This window comes from Nannospalax galili, unplaced genomic scaffold (genome assembly GCF_000622305.1).
Source record: "Nannospalax galili isolate Female #2095 unplaced genomic scaffold, S.galili_v1.0 scaffold429, whole genome shotgun sequence".
Lineage (NCBI taxonomy): Eukaryota > Metazoa > Chordata > Mammalia > Rodentia > Spalacidae > Nannospalax > Nannospalax galili.
In genome coordinates, this window is record NW_008360330.1 from 1,844,555 (window position 1) to 1,861,348 (window position 16,794).

At 41.4% G+C, this 16,794-nt stretch overlaps 1 protein-coding gene across 1 annotated transcript in view; it reads right to left on the reverse strand.

The window, feature by feature from the left end:
* Positions 1–16,794, reverse strand: part of Tnr (tenascin R) — a 443,513-nt gene that overhangs the window by 196,680 nt on the left and 230,039 nt on the right. The window contains exon 2 of the mRNA XM_008826107.2: positions 8,229–8,328. The gene's annotated coding sequence lies outside the window, so the exon portion shown is untranslated. The remainder of the gene's footprint in view (positions 1–8,228; positions 8,329–16,794) is intronic.

Genomic DNA, 16,794 nt, shown 5'->3' on the forward strand with positions numbered 1-16,794 from the left:
CTCTTTTTACCCCTCCTTCCACTCCCTTGCTAACCAGGCCATCTACCATGCATATCCATGTATATTGATTACCCTTAGTTCTGTCTTTCCTGGAGGGAGCACTATGTCCTAAAGCTGTTTCCCTCTTCTATCATCATTTCTCTATCTCTTCATTGTCCTTTCCTCCTCCAGAGGCTTTTAGACAATAGAAAAGGATCTACTGAAGTCATTAGTATTTCAGTACGTATAAACAAGTGTTTCTGGGTATACCTACCTCTCAAAAGAAAAATCTAGCAGGGACCACCTTGACAAGAATGCATTTCAAATGACAAAATTTCAGGCAACATTGTGGAACCAGTGCTTTTTGTTTTCTTAAAATTTGGTTGGTGCTGAAGGTGAGGTAGAGAGTAATGTCCACAGGGAATCTTACAATAGATCTCAAAGTAGATTTCAGGTAGTCGTAGACCTTTCTTGAAATGCATCTAGTATATTGTCCTTACTTCACTCGTATTTCCATCTCTTGCAAAGGCTCCCCGGCCCTTCAGCTGATGAACTGTCTCATTTGTTGTAGAGCGTCTGTGTGTGTGTGTGTGTGTGGGGGGGGTATTTCTAACTGGGAATTCAGGTTTCAAAGTCAGTCTCATTATGTTAAGTATAGGGTAAAAGCTGAAAAGTTGATCTCATCGAATAGAGTAGAATAATGGTTTCCAGTGTCTGGGAACGGTGGGAGAGAGGGATGGAGAGGGGATGCTAATGAGTTCAGGGGTACAGTTAGATAGGAAGAATAACTCCTAATTGTCTGTAGTTTAGTAGAGTGATTACAGTTGACAACAATTAATTGAATGTTTCAAAATAGCTGGTAGAGAGGATTTTGAAAACTCCCAAGACTAAGAAATGATAAATGTCTGAGGTGATGGATATACCAATTACTCTGATCATTACACACTGTATATGTGTATTGAAGTGTTACTTTGAATCCCATAAATATCTATAGTTACTTTGTGTCAGTTAGAGAAGGTTTTTTAAAAAGGTGTGAGGTTGTCGGGGTAAGCAGCATTCCTCTCAAGCTGAAAGACTGCTTTGCTATGCCATCATGGAGACAAAGCAGGTTGGCTCCACAGGGATGACTGGGACCACAGAGATACTTCCTGTCCTATAGTGCTGCTCTTTGGCCAAGGTAGTCTCAAGGTTGGCACAGGTGCCCATGGAGACAAAAAGCAGCTGTCTTCATTGCACTGCAGCTCCATAACAGCATTGGTCACCTATCCTCTATATGTTCCCTTCTCTTTCTTCCTCTTTACTCTTTTTCCCCCCCACAATCAGGTTCCAGGCTTGAATGGCCTTCCTGAGCACATATCACCTGTGTTTCCCATGCTCAGCTTGATGGCCTAGTCTCTGTCATGAGGTTTTCTTTGGTCATCTTCAATTCCCTGCATCCTCTGACATTTGTCCTGTTTCAACTTTCAATACAGAAATACAAACAGTTCCGGTAATCGTGTCAGGCACTGTGATCCTCTGCCTTCTGGCTTTAGAACTGTCCTCTTGACCAGTGCTAAGCACTGCAGGCAGAAAGCACGATCTGTTCTCCTTTCTGTGGCCAGAGGTGCAGAGCTTTATATTTCATACAAAATAATTCAAAAGACTTGGTAGCTGCAACTTCTACCCCTTTCTCTCATTTACTCTCCTCTTTCTTGTCTTTCCTTTCATCCAACTCACTCTGTCACCTCTCCCCTTCTCTGCCACCTAAATACCACAGGTCAGTGTTACTCAGCCACTGATCACACAACATACTAGACATGGTCCAGGCTTGGGGGACTCCGTACTCCTGTTTTCTGGAGGAACCTGGGGATAGCATTTGAGTGACAACGTAAGTAGCATACAAGACAAGGCAGACTTTGGATTGGCATGGTGGGAGGTGATGGAAAAAGAGATGATGATGATGATAGATAGATAGATAGATAGATAGATAAAAGATAGATGATAGATATAAATTGATAAATAGATATTGGGGCCAACAGGGCTTACACATAAAGAAATTCAATCACAAAATTACAAGCATCACTTAACTCCTTACAACATATTTTAAAACTACATTATAGATATTTTCATTTGAGGAAAAATACAAACAATTTAAATTTGCTTTGATGATATGCCAAAGGGTAATTTTACATGAGCTTTTTCACCATAAATATAAGCCCTGCTTATAATCAATTCTCATCCGTATGTTGGAAGGCAATTTCAGTAAGCTCTTAGTTTAATCAATTTGTATCTGCACATTGACCTTCGGGACTCTGAGCGTGGGTCCCATCATGCAGTGTGCATTGCAATTCTGCCTGTTCAGGCTGCATCGCTCTCAGTATTGGTACATGGCTTTATGCTCAGCCAATGCAGTCATGTGCTCCCTCCTTCGGCCACTTCCCTCACCTGGGGAGAGGCAAATGGAGCAGCAGCTTTGTCACTGTGTGGCTTACAGAATACTTTTTAAAAAAATTTCCTTGAAACACAAAGAGCTGCGAAGGTAGCAGGGCATTCTGGGATAATAAAAATAATGGGGAAAATAGCATTTTTTATCAGCTTGTTTACATAATTATGTAAATGATGAGCCTTATACATGGCTGATTCCTCAATTATTCATGGTTTGAAGCTCTTCAAAATTCAATTCAACTAAATAACCTTTCCTTCAGTTCTCATGATGAGCAAGGTACTGTAATTTGAAGATGGGGAGACAGAAATACAATTTGATCAGGAATAGCAAAGAAATGAACAAATGAGTGTAATACAAGTTGATAAGAAAAATACAACACATGCTCTGGGGGTTTAGGGCAGAAGAGAACCATCTGTTCTGGTGGATTTATGGAGGATGGAGCAGGTGAGGCTGGAGCCTGTATTCATGTGCAATGTTGTGTTGGGTTCAGCCCTGTCACTTTATATCTGGACTGCTAGGCCAGCTTCTTATCTGATGCCCCCTTGCATTGCTGCTCCATAGTGATCTTTCTAAAGGCAAGTTAATTGTTCAGCTCCTTAGCTCTAAGCATCCCCATGGCTCCCACTTTCTGTAAGAAGGAGTTAAAGTTTGTCATGATGTTACACATACAGTCTCGGCATCTGTCATTCCCTGCAACCTCAGCAACACTTTGTCTTCCCACTGAATGCACAGTACTGGCTACATTTCATGTTACCTGGAGCCTAGTAACCGCGATGACATTCCCTGTGCTGTTCCTTTTTCCTAGATGGACTTGGTCTTTTCTCTTTTTCCCTCATGTGTTTAGAAAAGTCCTATGAACTTGCCTGGCTGCCTCCTGTCCTGAAGACAGGGCTGATGATTCTCATCCTGCCTCTCCATCATACATAGCATCATCTTTCCATTTACCTTAATGCCTTATAATTTGGGGTACGGCCTAGGCCTCCTTGCCTTTCTTACAAGTGTGTGTCCCACTTGTGGTCAGGAGCCACACTGGTCATGGCACATACTATTTACGAATATCCAGCATGTCTAGCAAGTCATGCTGGATTTGCTGCATGGGTGAGCAGGACACTCCCTTTTTTCATCGGATTAAAGACTGAGTATGTAAGTGTGAATGTTGAATATTCTTCCAGAGTTTAGAATATGAAGAGGTGATAGAGTTTCAGTAGATCATGAGAAACCTGCTTTTATTTGTTTGTTTAGATGGAGATGAGGCTTGTCTCTAAGGCGAAGGAAAAGAACTTAGAGAAAGTGAGAAAATATAAATAAGGAAAGATTGGAACAGGACAATGGATAGTTCAGGATTTAGAGAAAAGGAAGACAGGGACTGAAGATTCAGAGGAAGAGTGAACCTTGGCAGGGAGGAAGGCTACTTTATCTGCAGAGATAGGACAAAGTGAGGTGTGAAGGAGAGACATGAAAAGAAACAAAGCCTGTTACATAAAGCCCCAGGTAAGAGGGGAGCTGGCAGGCAAACTGATGACCTATTAGCATGTTTCCCGCAGCCATAATAGTGAGATGAAAACACAAATACAATACTAGAAAGTACCATAATGAGAAATGATCTTTTAGGTCATTTTTCTTCATGAAAATGCATCATAATCATATGAAAGCTTAATTTCCTAAAGGTACAGGCCTAAGCATGGGGGCTGAGATTTGTGATACTCCTTTTCACCTCTACATCAAACAGCCTCTGAGACCCGACTGATTAGAGTTAGAAATAGAGTCAAACACTGATCCAGGACCTGAACTGTGCAACCACAACAGCTTTACTTTAAACACGCCCATTCAACCGTGGTTTCTGATCCCAGCCAGTTTGCATGTTCCTGAAACCCCTCAATGATCCACGAAGGCTGGAATGAACTGGGGATTCATGGGCCTGAAGCAGGAGGAGTGGTTTGCCCATCATGATGTCCAAGCCTCAAGTTCCTCTCCTTCTCTTAGCTGGCTCTTAAGGCTCCTTGGTTCCCTTCAGGAAAACACCACAGTTGGGCTTTCCTTACCCAAGAACAAGGTTAAACTCAAACTTTTGTTTCCTCTGAAAAGCTTAAAGAGCTATTCCATGGGCTGTGCTTGTAGGCCTCCAAAGGAAGCTTAAACTCATGAAGTATTCTTTAATGAGTACCCACATCTAGAAAAGCAAATCATGAGTTTAGGAATTTCAATATATTCTGGGGATATGGAGGTATGGGATATGTTTGAGGAAAGACAGGATTTAAAGACAGTCATTTTTTGTTTGTTTGCTTGTAGTACATTTGCCTCAACATTAGACCATTGATTTACATTTACCTTTGATTTTTTTATTCCCCTTTCCGAGTCCGCTTTTACTTGACCCCCACAATCACAGAAGCACATTCAATTGGAAAGCTACAGCTACTTACTTGCTCATTCTGCTGTCTTTCCTAGAAATAAACCCAGCCATAAGAGTTACAGAAGATGCTAAACATATTCATGCAATGGCAAGTTCATATAGCTTATCATTTTATATTATTCTCACCCAAAGTCTGGCATTAAGAGCATTAATTCTGAATTAAATGACTTTAAATAGTAGTTGCTCATGAAAGGTTGTTGCGTGAACTGAAAGTTCCCAGAGGGTATGGGGGCACAGAGAGGTTTTCCTGTAGATTACCCTAATTGGAAGATAGAACTCTCTCTGGGTCCCTCATTTTAAACTTAACTTTCTTTGAAAATGCATAATTATCAAGACCATCTACACAGAATCCTAGACCTTTGGAGATGAAAGTGTCCTGATAGATAAAAACAAACCCACGTTTAGGCTGCAGTTAGCCAGAAGGGAAGACAAAATGCTTCAGGACCATCTGCAGTCCAGAGCAACCACAAAGCTGGTTGTTCAGTTCCCCAAATATCACATTTATCTCAATTTGGCAAGAAGCTGAAAGCCTATCTGGGGCCATTTAAGTTCTAATGTTATTAAGGGCTCATCTAATCAGCTCTTAAAATAAGCTGCTTGCAAATGCACAGGGACTGAGGGTGGGATAGAAGTGTGTTGAGCCAGGCAGCTCAGACCAGCCTGGTGAGCTCACCTCAGTTTGAATTACCAAAAGGTCATAGAGCTACCTGGCTGCCTTCCTGTTTGGTAACTCCTATGATTCTTGTACCAGGCTCCTTTAGCAAAAGAGGTTTGTAAGTGTATGGGAGAGAAAGTTAATCTGGATAAGCCATGTTCTCCTGAGAGGTCCACTGTGCACATGTGACAAGACTTGGCAGGAAAAGATGAGCTGGCGTCTATGCCTGGAGGTGGCTTTCAGATATAAATGACAGAGCAACTGGTGCTTCTGAGAACTACCTCTGAATAGGTGTCCTGCAGACCTCTGAAATGTTCTACCCTCAAGGGACTGGGCAGAACTCCCCATCCCTGCCTGGGTCCCCTGACAATTGCTATCTGAAGGCAAGGTAGCCTCCTACTTTCACCTTGGCTTGATTCTTCCTGGACCAAGAAGCTTCCTCCAGCTCTAGACTGAAATGGATCCCAATCCTGGAGTAGATAAGACTCTCATGAATGAAATCTGGCATCATCCCCTGGCCCTGCTTTAAGCAGCAGACTCATGTAGCTGTTTATAAACATTCTTTGCTTCAGTCTGTGGGCTTATTCCAAGGGTGAGACCAATGACTAGTTGCTGAAACAATGCTATTTCCAAATAAAATGGTGACACTTGTCTTCAGTATTGTGTATTGTGTGTTCTTCTAATGCTTGTTTTCTGCAAATCACCCCGCCCCGGCTACCTCAGGGTCTCATTCATAGGGGCCCCTATTTCATCCTTTAAACACACTGGCCAAAAGCCTCAGATAATAGGACTAGATGGAGATATGGGGTGCTCTTGACTAATTAATATTTCTTCTCATATTTAAACCAAAGATTGTAGGAGCAGGAGGACCAGGGCACTTGCTGCCAGACAGTGCACTGTAGACATAATAGGGAAGCTGCACCTATGAAATCTCCCTGATATGGCAGCCTAACAAGACTTTCATGATGACAGCACCAACTGACATGCAAATGTGAATGTGGGAAATTTCACAGGGTTCCAACTCAGATGAAGAGATACAGGTGGTCAACGGACACTGAGGGAAGGATAATCAGTTTTATATAGGGACGAACTCCCTGATAGGTTATCTAATCCATGTGGTCAGCCCTAAACACATGTACACATGCGCACCACTAAATGGACTAAGTGCATTGTGTGTGTGTGGTGTGTGTGTGTGTGTGTGTGTGTGTGTGTGTGTGTGTGTGTGTATGTGTGTGAGAGAGAGAGAGAGAGATCAAAAACAAGAAAAAGAAATTGAGAGGGAGGGTGTCTGTATGAAAGAAGTTGGAGGAAGGAGAGGGAGGGGTGAAAATGATGTAAATACAGTACTCGTATATGAAATTCTCAAAAACCAAAAGTAAAATAAAACATTGATTCAACATCTACTTAGAGTAGGGAGACAGTACCCCAAATCTTCTGTTAGCATTGAACCCTTACTCAGGAAGTCCTTTGGATGGAGGCTTTAATCGTACCCCATTGAAAATGGTTTGCCAACTACTCCTGTATCTGTATACATGTCTTTTCTGAGGACAGAGCCTGTAAGTAAGACCATTACCATCTTAATACATGATGTTTTTGTGATAGGTAGCCTTTACTGCTGCCTAATTGGTCCAAACTGTTCCAGTTCTGCTCGGTTTCAGAGATTTTGATCTCACCCAACTGGTAACTTAAAAGTATTGAATTCACTAGTTCACCCTGAAATGTGAATGGCTGTCAGCCAGCTTAATATGATAATGTTTCTTATGACTTTCAATATTCAAAGAATTTTTAAAAACAGCCTGGAGTACTTTGTAGTCAACTGTCCCCAAGTCAGGCAGGGTGCTACTGAGGACATTGTGGGCTAATGCCAATGCAGGGCTTCAGACAAGACCTGTCTTGTCTCTATAGTACCTGGAGGGCTATTGAGAACATGTCATGTACACAATGAGTCTCAGGAAGAAATGAGGTTATTTCTGAACAAACTTTAGCAATTGTATAAAAAAAACAGAGAGAAGGCTGGTGGATATATCTTCCTTGTTTTGCACTACAAAAAACCCAGACACACCTGTTGGAAAAGTTCCCAATTCAGTGAATAAGGTTTGAGTACCTTGGAAAGTTACTAAGGGAGCGAAATATTCATTGTGCCTGTCACCTCTGTGAATCCTCAGAGCCTTTCCTATGGACCATTTCTTAGAGAATATTATTTCAACTTGAAAATTTTTTAGACATATATATGTGGTAGGAGAAAGGAATTAGGAAAGCTTTTAAATTAAAAGAAATAAAATGACAGGTTTTCCTCCAGCCGTATAAATAGTTATGGATAGAGATAGAGATGGATATTTTTTTCATAATACTTTATTAGAGGTTTTAGAACTCTAGAAGTTTTAGAGTCAGCCTGGTGAATAATTTAGCAGTGATTCATGCAGGCCTAGTACGGGCGTGCTGGGCTGGGAAACAAGTCTAGCCTCTTGGAGGGACTGAGCTCAGTAACATACTTTTATTACCAGCTGCATCACTAAATGCATTTCAGAAATATTTTATGAGTAGCCCAAATCTTAGTACCTAGTTTCTCAAGTGATTTCAGAAACTATGTGGAGCCCAGAGGAGCTGAGCTGCTGGTCAGCTCATTTCGGGGAGACTATCCCCCAGGCTGTTGTTTCACTGACAAAAGTCTTAGGACCCTGGGAATATATAGTTACTACTGAAAGCCTCAAGCTGGCCATTGGATTGACTGATGATAAAAGGTTTATAGCAAACAGTACCTCTGTGGTGTTGTCTCTGATATTTTCTCTTGGTGGTATGCTCGTTAATCGTAACTCTAGAAGAGATCTGCCCCTCTGCACAGTTAAAGGATGCAGACACCTGAAAAAGGAAGAAATATATTTATGGCCTCAAAATATGAACCTCAGTTTCCCTTTCTATTCCAAAAAATTTAGAGGTGAACCATACTGCTCTCTACAAGAAAGAAAATTGTTGCTTATTGTTGTTATTTTTTCCTCTCCAGAATTTTATCAATTATTTTCATAACTTTGTGATACAATGATAAATATTTATTTTTTTAAAAACTCCATAGAATCAATATAAATTCAGAAATGTGATTATAGCAAACTCTTAGAAGATCTTATTAGAACAAATGTTTGACATTTCCTCCAGGAAGCCTCCCATCCAAACCCTTCCTTCAAACTGAGCCCCCTTTTGCCCTTAATGTTATCAGTATTTTGGACATTCCTACAGCATGAAAGTCACTAGTAGAATCTCTTTCTTTATGCCAGTTTTCCCTATAGATTCTCAAGGACTTTCTAGATTCTCCCCAAGGTCAGAAACTTTGTCCTCCTCCTGGCTTTATTTAGTCCCTGTCCAAGCACAGTACCAACACAGGAAAGCTCAACAAATAATGAATAAATGTATGCAGAATAATTCTCTCCAGTTAAAAACACCATCGCAAGCATGGACATCTATTGCAAGTGGAAGCTCCTGCACATTTGTCTGCCTTTTAAATCAGGGGATCTGTGCAGGACTTGGATCAAGCTTCTCCCTACACAGTTCTCAAGGATCTGTCAACACAGTTGATAACGCGATAATTATGCCTTCAAGGACTTCCTGCTCACAAATGATGCTAAGCCTTCTCCAGAAAGAACACTGAGCCTCAGGGATCTCATTTATAGATGCCTAAAGAGGACACATTTGTAAAACTTGGCTAGAATCTGAGGGAGGAAGGAGTAGTCATTCAGTTAAGCCATAGACTTGCTCAGCTAAGCTGTCCTTGGATGAATTTGCCTTCCCCAGAGTCCCTCTCAGAACCCCCAGAGTAGAAAGAAGTGTAAAGATCATCTACTTCTGGAATGGCAAGTTGTGCCTATCTCTGGTGAATGCTCTGGTTGCCTGGAGAGTGGGATGGCAGGCATTTTGAGGCTGCATCATTGGAGTAGAAGTAGTCTTCAAAGGGTTAGCTGGTACCCAAGACACAGACTACAGATGCTGTAAATGCATGCATTGTCCTCTTCCAATTAGAATCTATCTGCTCACTAAATGAAGGAACTATAGATCATTTTAAGGTGTAATTTGGATAGTTGTCCAAAATTTTCAACCTATTTTGAAGTATTGTTTAATATTAAACAATCTCTTACTATGAAATTAAAATTCCATCTCCTTTTTTGTCTACCTTCTGCTTTCTCCCCTTCACTCTTTCTGTGAGGTCTCAGAAAGCTGGTCTAATCTCTTTTGACCCAACTAAGTCAAAGTTACTGAAAGTGTTGATAAAATCCCATTCAGTTCAGTTCATTTAACTCCAAATACCTTTGCTATGTTATTTTGTTACCTGTTTTTCAAACAGGTAACGCATAGTCATTGACCCATTCTGCTAACATGTTCATCATGTTTCTAATTTCATCACTTGATATTCTTGAAATTATAAAGGTGATGCATGCATATTGTAAGAAGGGAATCAATATAAAGACAGTCTTTAACATTTTAATAGACTGGACTGTATTCTCCCATCTCGTTTTCACTTCCCAAGAAACAGACTGAGCTGGGAGTAGAAGGACATGGAAATGGCCAGAGGCTACTCCGGGGATGTCTTGCTTTGAGAAGACATCCAGACCTTTGGACCCTATGTGGATCAGTCTTTGCATGTGAGCTGTCACTAGGGAGGGGTGGGCACAACTTTGGGCAAAAGAAGTTCTTTGGCCAACAAGCGATTCCTGAAAAAGGGCTCAGCTGTGAACACAGCCAGCCTTCCCAGTGTCTGTGAAGGAGGTGCCTCCATTGGATAGTTGTCTCACAGCACCAACAGTGTACACACTTCCTCTTTTTCGCTCATTTGAACCTAACGATGCATCTACAACAGAAATACAGGATACCTTTGTTTGTAGCTTTTAAATGAAATACTGTGCAACCTTCTCTGGCCAAACATACAACCGTCATCATTTCCCTCCTGGTTTATTTACACATATGCTCACAACTTGTAACATGAGATAATGTTATCCATCAAGGTATTTTCAGGGCAGTCTTCTCTGCGTGAAATGCATTCTTCTATACTCCCTTTCATAGTCATGCACCCACATACAGACATATGTGAATGTGGGTGCATAGTGGTTATTAGTGGAGGTTGTGCCAGACACTGGAGGATACAGCTCCTGCCCTCAAAGAGTTCTTGTCCATGAGACAGGGCACTTGTAGCACAGCGGGCAGGTCCCTTATGGAGGCATGTACCAAATACACGAAAAATTAATTTAGAAGGTTAAAACTAATACATTGGGTTCCTATAGTCTAGTACTGTGTTTTTTTTCCCATTTAACCAGGGTTTTTTGTTTGTTTGTTTTTTTATTTTTTACATAGGTCTCCCTATAGCCCCAGCTGACCTAGAACCTGCTTTGTAGACCAGGCTGGCCTCAGTCTTACAGAGATCCTGCCCACTTCTGCCTCCCAAGTGCCGGGATTAAAGGCATGCACCACAATGCCCAGTTTCATTTAGCCAATTTGGAGGGGGGGTGTTTAATTTGTCATTTAGCCAATTTTTAAGCAGGTTTTAAAGTATGGGCTGAGGGGTGACCAAATTGAATTTGAGCCAGTATGAGCCAGTTTTTCTGAAGTCATAGCTGCATTTGTTCTGTTAGAATAAAATTCATCATGAACCGAATACGTGAGCCTTTGTGATATAACACATATTACCTCACTGATAGGCCCAATTAATTTGATTAACCAGTTTTGTACAGCTCTAAGATATCACACAAAGGTCTTATCTTAAGGCAGATTTTCATATAGTTGGAGACAAGTAAATGATTATTATGACAGGAAGTGAAGATGCTAGATCACAACAGAGGCAAATATTCTTATGGCAGCCAATTCTAGAGACAGAACCTTTAGCTGAGGTAAATATCACACCAGGACTTATGTTGTTAAATGTTCTGAACCTTCAATTTCCAGAGGGCTCTGAGGGAGAGAGGAGCAGCACCACAAGCAACTGGAAAAGCAAAAGGCAAGGCACCTGACCGGGCAACTTCAGTAAAATGGTGCATACCTTCAGTGCATCCTTTCATCTGTCATGTGCCTGTGCTTTTCCCTCTCTAGTCAGCATTTTCTAGGGTCAACTTGTAATAGTTCATAGTTGAGAAAAATTTTTATCTATGGAATATGTTCAGAAGATAGGTAGTTTATATTTCCTTCCTCATCAAATGCTGACCCTCTCATATTGAAGGTAAGTTCAGTTACCCAAAGGGTTTGACTTTGTAGTATAGGCTCCCTGTTCCTAACTGCCCAGGCAGGATCTGAGCATCTTCATAGGGCAGAGAACACAGTCCAAGAGGCCATGTTGACTTCAATCACAAAATTTCTCCAAAGTTCTGAGCACTTCTCCCCTGTGGCTTAGGTGAAACATGGGCAGAAGAAAGCACCTGCCAAGCCAGACACAGCGATCAAACACTGCTGAGGTTTTAGAGCTGACAGCAACAGCTCAGCTTATGTTGGTATTCATATAAACCTTGAGCTTGACTGGTGTGGATTTGTGTCTGGTTAACTGCTGTTGATGTTCCAGGAATGGCCATTGATTCCAAGGATGCTGATCACTCCAGACAAAATTACCCAATGCCCAAAAGCATGATCAATTCATTTTTTCCCCTCAATTTTCCCAGCAGTTGGTCCCTGAACAATGGACCAGATCGTGAAGGATCAACAAATTGTGCATCATCATCTAAAGGACAAAATGAAAGCCTCAGGAAACCATTACATTAGTGAACTGACTCAGAGCCTCCTCTACACTCACAAGGTCTCCTACCAGGAGGGACCTTGAATAACTTGTTTTGTATCCCTACTTTCAGGCATAGAAATGTGAACATTTCTTAAGAGGATTTCTCTGACCCACTGGTATTGGCAAGGTTGCAATTCAGTAGGCAGAGTATGGAAGTTCATGAATTCTCAGTCTGTTTTCTACTGATGTGTAAAAAGTTAACCCAAAGCTAGTGATCCCATAGATCAGTTTGGACTTCAGAAATGATTTATATGGGTGGGTCTGCCTCAGGGTCCTTAATGAAGTTTTTATTGGTCATAGTCCCATAAAGGAAAAGAAAAAGGATCTACTTCCAGAACGGTTCATTTAAGTGATGCTAGTTGTCATATGGGGTATCAGTTTCTCCTCCCTGGGCTTGTCCAGGATGAGTTAAGCATCCCTACAACGTGGTGATGGCTTACTACAGAGTGAGCAGTACAGGGAAGAGCAAGATGGAAGCCACATATCTTTTATGATTGCCCTTCTCATCATTTCTACAATATTCCAATATATACATTATACCCATTTAACGTGGAATAAGCCTACACAAGGACATGAATAATAGATAGCAAAGATCAGTTGGGGGTCATTTGAAAACTAGCTACCACAAATGCTTTTTTGCTTTGCCCATAACAGCCAAGGCATGGAATAAGTAATTTTTATCTCTTGTATCTCTCTAGAACAACAAACCGAAAGCACAGAATTTGGCTTGCCAGCCACATGCTTATGAAAAAGATATTTACTAAATGCCTATGTGATTGGTTTAATCTTGATTGTCAACTTGATGGGATTAAAATCATCATGGAAACACACTTCTGGGTGTGTGAATAAGTTTTAACTGAGTAAGGAAGACTCGTCTTAAATGTAGATGGCACCATCCCATGCATGGGCTAGGGTCCTGGACTGTGTAAAAGGAGAAAGCAAGATGGGCACCAGCATCCATCTCACTCTGATTCCCGACTGCAGACTTAAACGTGAACAGCCACTTTACACTCCTGACACCATGCCTTCCCTGCCACGAGAGACCATCCTCAAGCTATGAGCCAGAATAAACCCTTCCTTGAGTTCCTTTTGTCATAGCGAGGAGAAATGTAACTAACACAGCCTGCAATCATGCACTTTCTTAATCTCTTCAATGGCGATAATAATAGTCCCTTACAGGATTGCAGTGAAGACTTACTTAGTCAATGTATATAAAAGACTTGGCTCAGTGTAAAGCAAAAGGCAAAACTCAAAACTTGTTAGTTCCTCTCCCTTCTCCCTCGTTTATTCCTCTCAGCACCACAACTGGATGATACAGTTAAAGGACCCCCACCCAGAGTGGGCCGTCTTCTTCCCTCAGCACTCACCAGGCTGGTTAACCCAGGGAAGCTCTTAGTCTAGACTATTTAGGTTCCTTTTCCCTGACAAAGACTTTCCACAGCTTAATAAAGTAAGGGCATGCTGGAGACACTTCAGTTCTTTCATAGCTTAATTAGCAATTAATTAAGAGGAGGTACTGTTGTCTGGAATATCTGACAGGCAGGCTCAGTAATTATCTTTTATTATTATTACTAATGAAAAATATGGTTGGGGGTCCAGGTTTTCCCAGAATCTCAGGTTTAATTGAACATCTCAGTGGAGAATAAAGTGAACAGGCTGCCCTTTCCACAGTTTTATTAAAAATATTTTGAAATGTGGTCTCTTGCACCCTGGAGCTTGGCTGGCCTGTCATCTCTAGCTGTGGCCTTTATCTAGGTTTGGAGGAAGTGAGTGGTATGCCACTTCTGGGTCACAGGGTCCCTCTGGGGAACACAGTTATATTTTGATGACTCTGCTCATAGTGTTTCACTATGCGCTCCCTCCCTCTAGGAAAGGGCTTGGTATGGAGGCTAGAAGAGGGCTGAGCTGAAGATCAGACAGGTGCTTTGTGATGGTTGCCATAGTGATGTATGCTGGGTCTCCTGGTGGGGGGGTCCCATCTGAGAGGTGCAAAAAGCTCTCAGTTGAGAACAGTGGGTGGCTCACCACCCTTATGCTCCTCTAGGAGGATGGCAAGTCCAAGTCCAATGGGCAGCATCTGCTCAGAGGGCTCACAGGGCTGGGGAAGGTGAGGCCTGGCCTCCTGTGTATTTTGAACTTACAGTGGGGTCACCACAGATGGTGTTAACAGTGACTGTATAAGCCATTGGAAGCCTCCAGCCATGTGAAGTTAACCAGGGACTGTTGAACATATGCCAAACTACCTTCTCACCCCAGAGAGAGCTGTAATATTGCCATAGGGAATTGCTTAGAACCAAATAATGGACTGTTGCTAGCCACACATGTGTCTGTGTTGATATAAACTCTATGATAGTGCTGCCTCATTATCATTACACTCAATAGATTGTTTGGATGAGTTTTCACTTTGCTACAGGCATCAGGGACCTGATCTGAATATTTGGCAGGTTTTGAGTGGAGTCAGTTGGTTTCCTTCATCAAGTGGGCAATTTCCATTATTCACAATTCACAGTTCAGACTTGAGGTAATTTATCAGATCTAACAAGAGACTTGAGATCAATGGGACGGTCTGGTCTGGATCAGTGGGACTGGAGACTGGCAGGTTCTCTGAGTTCCCAGGGCACAGACAGGGCTGAGATGTGAAAGGCAGGAGCCCCTTCCCACTCTAGGCTGCCTGTCACTCTGGCCTATAGTCATGGTACATGGAGCTGTATCTTTGCTGAGGTCCTGGATCAGTATCCCCTGTGCTTTGACATCCCTATGAGTAAAACTACCACCCAGTAATCCTTATTGAAGCAGATTAAGTGTAGGGAAAATGGGGTAATAATATGTTCCATATCTTAACGTATACCAGTGTTAGCAGAAGCTCATAGGTGATGTTTTAAATTTTCCCTTTGTCTTTCTCCTGTGTAATCCACATTTCTTCTTTTTCCGCATTTATATTTGCTTTAGTAACGACAAAATGAATGCTATTTCAAAAGTTTAGAGATCATGGTTGTAACCTGTTTTGTCAGATCTGATAGCATTAGATTTTGGCTCAGGGTCCACAAGCTTAGCTGGAAAAAAAGTTAAATCTTTGTTTTCACCAACTTCTAGCAAAAATTTAGCAGTATCTCTAATTTTGAATATAGGCTACAAGTCACAGTAACATTAACAAGAGCTATAATTTTGTCACCAATAGAAACTGTAGATTTTTTTTATATCTCATTACAGTTGTAGATATGTTGAAATATTGTTTAAGCTTATTACTACTTCAAAATTATAGCAGTTATTAGGTCTGCTGGCATATTTTGTTATTTACCATGTTAATAAAGGAGTACTTATACTACTATGCTACAAATTTAGTTTTTCAGTACTTTGATAACTATATTTCAATAAAAATGCAATTTTCTCTGTAATCCCATATATTTTATTTTATATACTTTATATTCTTTCTGAAATGGAATGCATAGCTTCATGAGGAGCCAAATGGGTTCATGATATGAAAAAGGTTAAGAGCCTTCATCTTAGATGAGGAGAAGAAAGCCAGTGTTTGTTGATACTGGTATGGTTAAGGCCACTGTTTTCTGTGCATTCTACTGCCGAATTCTCACTAAAAACATACACATGAGGAACCATCACTATACACTGCATATTGAATGTGTACCTCAAAAGTTCTTGTGCTAGAAACCTAGTCTCCACATTCATATGTTAATTCATATGGTACTTGGAGGTGGGGCTTTAGGGGAGATAATTGCGATCAGATGAGAGAGTGGTGGGGGTGAGTCTCAGGATGATATTCATGACTTCATAAGAAGAGGAAAAGAAACTCAAAGGAGCAAGTTTACTCTGTCTTACCCCTTCTCCCCCATGTTTTTGGAGTTCCCAGTCTTCAGAACCTTAATAAGCTAAATAAATTTCTATTCTTCATAACAATCACCTAGATTCAGACAGTATTATAGCTACAGAAAATGGTCTAAGACATCCTCATTTTTCTGATCAGGAAGTTGAGAAACAAAGAAGTAAAGTAATCTGCTCAAGGTCATTCGACTTCTAAGGTGCAGAACTGGGACAAATGCTCAGGCAGGCAGAATCCAGATGGCTTTCTTTGTCTTCCCTTTAGCTTTACAGATGAGTCAATATTTAATGTTCTACTTCATGTGTTTGTGTATGGCCAAGTCATCCACTGTTGCCTGGAAGTTTGACGGGGTATGCTCTGACCTTCGCAGCTAGAATACAAAGGCAGGACCTCAGTCTCCACCCCCCTCACTTCATTTATCCCTACAAAGCCCCCAAGGTAGTAAAATTACAAAACTTTGCTGTAAGTGTTAAGGTGAAAAGCAAATACTGTAGAATCCTGGTCTCTGAAAGCATCTCTATTCCCTATCTCATGTTCTAGCCTCACCTTGGGAGTCACTGCCATCATGTGTCCTTGGCCAACTGAGCTGTCCTTGTGGAGGGTCTGTACTCCTGTCCAGAATTTTCTGTTCTTCTTTCCAGTCTCCTCTCTTTGCTTATAGTTTCCCTTCAACTGAAGGGAACAGAATGCTCCTGTGGCTAGAGTCTGACAGAAACAAATGCTTCACTACCAAGAGGCCTCCAGTGTA